At 46.5% G+C, this 7,046-nt stretch overlaps 1 non-coding gene across 1 annotated transcript; it reads right to left on the reverse strand.

The window, feature by feature from the left end:
- Positions 1-1,769: 1,769 nt before the first annotated feature.
- trnal-uaa (transfer RNA leucine (anticodon UAA)) lies at positions 1,770-1,851 on the reverse strand. The gene has a single exon. It is a non-coding gene; the product is annotated as a tRNA-Leu (tRNA).
- Positions 1,852-7,046: the final 5,195 nt, after the last annotated feature.

Genomic DNA, 7,046 nt, shown 5'->3' on the forward strand with positions numbered 1-7,046 from the left:
ATCACTTTCTGGGACTTGACAATGCATTAAAGCTCCAGTCTGTTTGGAAGCACGGTTTGGAATTGTCTCGCTGCAGTACATGACATAGACGACTCGCACTACCTCAAAGTCAGCATGCCAGTGTGTCTGGCAATGGTTCCACCTTTTCTGTTTTGCTTCAGTCCCACGCTAAGAGCTGTCAGTTTTTAGATTCGCTGGAGTGCTGAGGGGGTAACACAATTTGTGTGGTATTTTTCTTCAGGCCAAACTCACCCTCCAGGAAAAATTGCCCAACGCGCTGAGTAACAAACAGAATGCGTTTTTAGCAAATGGTCTATTCAAGCTGGTGTCAGCTTCTGGAGCGTCTCAGAGTTGCCAAGCACGGAAACAGACCCTGCTATCTAACTTGCCACTGCTAAACAGATAACCGAAATTAATCTAAACAATATTTGCCAAAATTTGTCCCTTATCTCTCCGAACCCTTTCAGCTGCCTTTGAAATGTTGTGAGCGCACCAGTCTCTGACACTAAATATGACAATTCATTCTGTACACACGGAAATGTCTGTGTTCAAAACAAGTGTCCCTCATATCCCCTTTAAATGTTACTGTTCTCACATTCAACCAATGTTATCTCGCTTTGAACTCATGTGCCTTGTGAAAAATTACTCCCTGACTCTTTTCTCTGTCCGTCTGCCTCATGTCTTTATAAAATTCTGTAAGGCCATTCCTCAGCCCTGAAGCTCCAGGGAAAACTGTCGAAGACAATTCAGCTTCGTGCTATTGTCCAAACAGTGCAAACCTTGGAAACCCTTTCAAATACTTTCGAAATTGCACCACGTTCGTTTCTGAATGTGTGATCTGTTCGTGCCTGAAGTGAAGCGACGCTGAAACACGAGTAATGAGAATTTTGATAGTCACGTTCTGTAAGACAGCGTGGCCGTGTGATCTACGGCTTTGGATTTACGTTTCAATCTCTATCGAATCGCAGGTTCGAATCCCACCGCTACCAGGGTCACCGCTGTTTTGCTGCAGGCACATGAACGTTGAAGGCCCTGTACCTTTTAGTTGTTGTGTTTGCAGCTGCCCAGGCCTCTGATCCAGACTGACTCTGAAAACAGTGTGAGTCCTTGCAGTCCAAGCCTCCTCAACCCCTCTGCTTTCGGATATATGCATGGCCAGTTTCTGTGTCTCAAATAGTCAGCTCATTTGTCTGAAAGTTTGGTGGTTCGAGCCCGCCCTTCGCACTGAGCCTCAATTATTTCAGTTCAAGCATTGAGACCAACCATGTCCCGAGACTGCAACCACGAGAACTCACCCGAGTCTGCAGCTGGATGTGGCCCCAATCTCTCCAAGGCCCCGCTGCCAACAGAAAGCGGCTACTGCAGCTTCAATCAGCGGCTTCCTGCTCAGCCCTGGGACCCAGTACATGGAAAATCCTTCCCCAGGAACGGCTCTTCCCGTGTGAAAGAGACAACCATTCAACTTTTAATTGGAAACGGCTTCAGAGGATTGTTCCTGGTCTTGGAACGTTTCATAAACAAAACTCCTGTCTCGCAAATAAGAAGTGGGAAAAGTTGTTGGCAGGAAGAATAGAGAAAGCCTGGACTGTGAGGACTCTGTCTCGATATCCGAAAGCAGAGTGGTTGAGGAGAGTCCGACAGCAAGGACTCACACTGTTTTCAGACTCAGTCGGAATGAGTTGACCTGAGCAGCGGCAAACACAACAACGAAAACGCAGACGGCCTGCAGAGGATCTGCTATGCTCAGCTGCTTGCAGCGGAGCAACCGCTGGTAGCGGTGGGATTCGAACCCACGACTCCATAGAGACTGGAGCTTAAATCCAGCGGCTTAGACCACTCGGCCACGCTACCACAAAGGCGCCGAGCGCCAAAATCTCATTACTAGCGTTTCAGCATCGCTTCACTTCAGTCACGAACAGATCGCGCATTCAGGAACGAGCGTGGAACAATTTCGAAAATATTTGAAAAGGTTTCCAAGGTTTGCAGTGTTTGGACAATAGCACGAAGCTGAATTGGCTTCGATAGTTTTCCCTGGAGCTTCAGGGCTGAGGAATGGCCTTACAGAATTTTATAAAGACATGAGGCAGACGGACAGAGAAAAGAGTCAGGGAGTAATTTTTCTCAAGGCGCATGAGTTCAAAGTGAGATAACATTGGTTTAATGTGAGAACAGTAACATTTAAAGGGGATGTGAGGGACACTTGTTTTGAACACAGACATTTCCGTGTGTACAGAATGAATTGTCATATTTAGTGTCAGAGACTGGTGCGCTCACAACATTTCAAAGGCATCTGAAAGGGTTCGGAGAGATAAGGGACAAATTTTGGCAAATATGGTTAGATTAATTTCGGCTATTTGTTTAGCAGTGGCAAGTTAGATAGCAGGGTCTGTTTCCGTGCTTGGCAACTCTGAGACGCTCCAGAAGCTGACACCAGTTTGAATAGACCATTTGCTAAACAAAACGCGTGCTGATTGTTACTCAGCGCGTTTGGCTATTTTTCCTGGAGGGTGGAGTTTGGCCTGAAGAAAAATCCACACAAATTGTGTTACCCCCTCAGCACTCCAGCGAATCCAAAAACTGACAGCTCTTAGCGTGGAACAGAAGCAAAACAGAAAAGGCGGAACCATTGCCAGACACACTGGCATGCTGACTTTACGGAGTGCGAGTCGTCTATGTCATGTACTGCAGCGAGACAATTCCAAACCGTGCTTCCAAACAGACTGGAGCTTGAATGCATTGTCAAGTCCCAGAAAGTGCTCAAGTAACATACAACAAAACAGAACAACAATGAACCATGAGAAGTGAAGATGACCAATTCCATTCTTGATGAAATTGGGTCAACAATGCGCTGGTACCTCCATCTGATGGAGAGGACCAATCCCCAGCCTCCCTGACCAGGACAGGAATGAAGGAAACCAGAGAGCTAGAACAACGTTTCACACCGTGATTGCCCACCGTTTCACCACAGCAACAAAAACCGGCGAGCAGATTCAGTGTAGGATCTGGTTTCACATCAGCAATGAAATATCAATCCCCACTCACTTTCAGGGAAAACGGTGCCCACCGTAAATTGTCTGGAATATGAATCCCCAGCACAGTCTGTTTGGGCCCCGGGTTATACTGCTGTACAGACTTTCATATGGACAAAGTCCTTTTCAAAGGGAGTGTTAGTGGCTGTCCATACGACAATGGCAGCTGTTGCCCTCACTCTCACTGCCGTTCATGGCCGTGTACGGGTTGGTATCCTCACCTTGGTCCTGGGGGTTCAGGGTACAATAATCTGCTGCAGAAAACCGGAGCGTTTAGGATCAGAAAGATGTGGAGTCCGTGTGCCTCCTGGAGTTGGTGTTGGAATGTTTGGCGGAGCTGGGAAGATGGTTTGCAGCATTTTCCTCACATTTCTGGGTGACATCCTCAGGGCTGCAGAGTCTGTTGTGAAGCGCTGCTGTCCTGGGGAAGTTGGAATTGATTTGGATTCATTCCTGCTGCTTCCGGTTTTTGGGGTAAAGACTGGGTCCAGATGAATCTGTTTATTGATGGAATCCGCGGATGATTGCCCTGCTTCGAGAAATTCTCTGTCTGCCTTCTGTTTGCCCTGTCCTATTACTATTGTGCTGTTCTCACCAAACCTTGCCGTCTGGACGGATTGCTACTCGGGACAGCTGGTCCGTGACAATTCGGGACTGTCACACAATTTCTTTGCCAAGAATGGATATCCCCACGATTTCATTCCCAGATATCTGGCACACGAAATTCGCAACGAGGATATGCCACCAGGCAATTTGAAGAACAGGCACCCCTTTATAAAAATAAATTGCTGGGAACTGACAGTCAGACTCCTCTGAACACACTGGGTTACAACAGACACATAAACCGACAGCCTCACTCAGACAAAACTCCCCAGAACACAACACCCAATACCCATCATGTACAAACCTGGTTGTGTAGATTCCACGCAGCGACTGCATGAAACACTATATCGGAGAAACAGGCCGACAACGAGCGAGCTGCATTCACAAAGTTCAACTAACCCATAAACTCCACGGACGGCTGTTCCTTGGAGCTGTCCACAGGGCACTGAGTGTCTCGGATTCCGGGGCTTGGAACTTGGATCACATGACCGTCTGTGACACTGGTTACTTCCGGGTGTGACGTCACTCCTGATGGAACACATGGAACTCCCTATTGCTCATTGAGAAATACATCCAACATAGCAGCGCAGAGAAATATTTCTGTTGTGTTTCTGGTGCTGATCCTGACATGTCCTCTAGTGCTGAGCTTATTCTGTGTTGCCTGATGGATCGGTGCGTGTTTCCGTGATCGGATTGTGGGCAGTCATCTGCGGTTTAGCTGCAATAACGTGCGTTGGACACCCAGGTCCGCCTGTCTCTATTTTGTTTTTCACATATTATGCACCATTGCAACACAGTAAAGTATCAATTAATATTGGGAGATGGCATACAGAGGCGTGTGAAATGCAGAGGTTTTAGTGACACTTGTACAATGGTTAGAGATTACCTTCATTCCGGAGATAACGATGCAGAATGTGTTTTGGAAGAGATTAGGAAGAGTGAGGAAAGAACTCACCGGCAGATGCAGTTTACAAGCCCACTCGCAGTAACCACAATGTGAAATAAAATGTACAAGAAATAAACACTGTGTGTGAGTGATAAAAGATAGCAATAAACATGGGTGGGTTTAATTCCCCGCTCCCACCCCCGGTTCCATTGTAAAGGAAGTTTGGAGAACAATAATCAATAAATCACATATGTCCCGTATAACAACGAGAGCCATATCTTGGCCATCGATTACTTTACAGGTGACTTAGTCTCTGTCTTTTCTTGGAAACCATCTCTTTCATTGTGAGCATCAGAAAAGGCCATGTATTTTTGCCAGAAAACAAATGTTTCATATTTGTTTCATATCTAAGAACACTCAAATCAACAGCTCCCTTGGTCAACTCTACCGCCCACTTTAGCAAAGAAATCTGGCAAATTGACAGTTTGATTTTCCTTTCAATAAATAATTGTGACTCCGTGTGTCTGCAGTCATCTCTTCCTAACTTTGTGCTTTCCTTCGTTTACAGTGGGGTTTAGCATCTTCCAACTGACAGCAAAGATATTAGAGCAGTTGGAAGCATTTTCGCCTATCAAGTCGGCGGGTTTTCAATGAGATCACGGGCTGATTTCTTTAATCCTCAACTCCCCTTCTCAGCCTTATCTCCCTGGCCCTTTTATGCGAATTGACTAAATGTCTGTCTATCTCAGCCGTCAAAATACCTAGCCTTGAGGGCCCTCTGTTGGAAAGAATTCCACTGATTTGCTACCCTCTCATAGAGAGAATATCCTCCCCATCAGAGTCTTCAATGTTTGACCCCTTCCGCTGTGATGAGGCCCTCTAGTCCCACATTATCCTGGGTGTAAATCAGAGCAGAATGAACCCCTGAAGGTAGATCTACACTCTCTACTGCCAGCTGTGAGTATTTGAAAACATTTCATACTTTGATACCTGATGAACCAATTAGAGCTGATTTTTCACATTAGATTTGCCCATGGAGAGTCTTCTTCAAGAGCACTACAATGGCTGTAATTCAGCTGGCGGTGTAAGTGCTAGTCAAACACAAGGACACTCGGTGCACTGCTGTGTTTATGAAGCTCTCTGCACATGAAAATGGATCCTTCCCATCCCCTTTACCTCTCATCAATGTGGGTGTCATTCAACTTGATCTCCCAGCATCCTCCTCCGTTCTGAACCAAGAGAGGGTGACAGTGAATACTGGAGTCATGCAGCGGACGGGACAAGCCAAATACTGGTGTTTCAGGTTACAACTCTCCATTCTAGAAGAGATATTAAGCCACTTGTACGCAAGGGTATTCGGGGCCGAGTAATTAAGGCAATGGGTTATTAATCCATTAATGTGACCCCACGCAGGGTCAAATCCTGCCGATTCCATCTTGAACAACTTCCTGTCGGGCACATTCTCGCTCAGACTTCAGAAATCGCATGTCAGCAAAGCCAGGCCAGTTATTTGATTAGACAGAGGCTGGTCGAGTTCCTAATCAGAAATATACCACACTCCAACCGTTCTTTCTGTTTCTCTTTTCACAGATACTGCTAGACCCATCGAGCTCCTGCAGTATTCTGTGAATGTACTGCACAGAAGTGCTGCTTTTCATTCGATTCCTTTAATCCCAGTCCCTCTGTTCACTGCCTCTGGTCAGGGGTAACACTTGGTCCTGCTCGTCAAAGTGCCCATGCCCACGGTTCCCACTCCCATCATTATAAACAGCCGCAGGAAATTGCCGGTTAACCATCTTTACTCCAAAGAGAAACTCACCAGCCTTGGGAATCTCTCCACAAAACGGGACTTCTCATCCCTGGACACGGTGTAAGACAGAGGATTGTGAAGAGATTTTGGGAAAATATCGTCAGTTGGCAGGTGCACAAATGTTAAAGGCGCATCCCTTATAACACAGTTTCCAGCTTTGTGAATCTTCGGGAACTCTTTGGGAAATGGAATCAGAGGAGAATGAAGAAGGGTGAACTGTCGGGCTGAGCAGAAACAGTCAAGACACCTTCCACTCCTTGAAGAGGACGCCACATAAATTGATCGGAGACATTGAAAGAATTCTCGTTCCTGTACATGAGGAATACAAATCTCATCTGGACTCTAGATCAATGAAATAACTCGGGACCACACAAGACACTGGGAGGCTCGAAGGGAGATGGTCCCGGTTGGAGGAGAGCTGGTTCCCAGTGTCATGGGTGTGTCTGTAGTGGTTGGGATCAGACTGTTCCCATGTCGCCATAATGAATGTCCCAGTCTAAATTCTGGCAAAGTAAAACTGATAGAGGACAGTTGGCGTTCTGGGAAGGGTAGACTGAAGTGGGAAGTCAGTCACAGCCTGCTTTAGAGGATCGTGCAAGGTGTTAGGTTAGAAGTTTCACCGCATTCGACTGTTAAATAAAAGGTTCCTGGTTCAAGAGCCCCCAGGGCAACAGCGATGGTTGTTCTTGCTGCATCTGTTTTGGATGCTGCACAGTTT

This window comes from Chiloscyllium punctatum, chromosome 21 (assembly GCF_047496795.1).
Source record: "Chiloscyllium punctatum isolate Juve2018m chromosome 21, sChiPun1.3, whole genome shotgun sequence".
Lineage (NCBI taxonomy): Eukaryota > Metazoa > Chordata > Chondrichthyes > Orectolobiformes > Hemiscylliidae > Chiloscyllium > Chiloscyllium punctatum.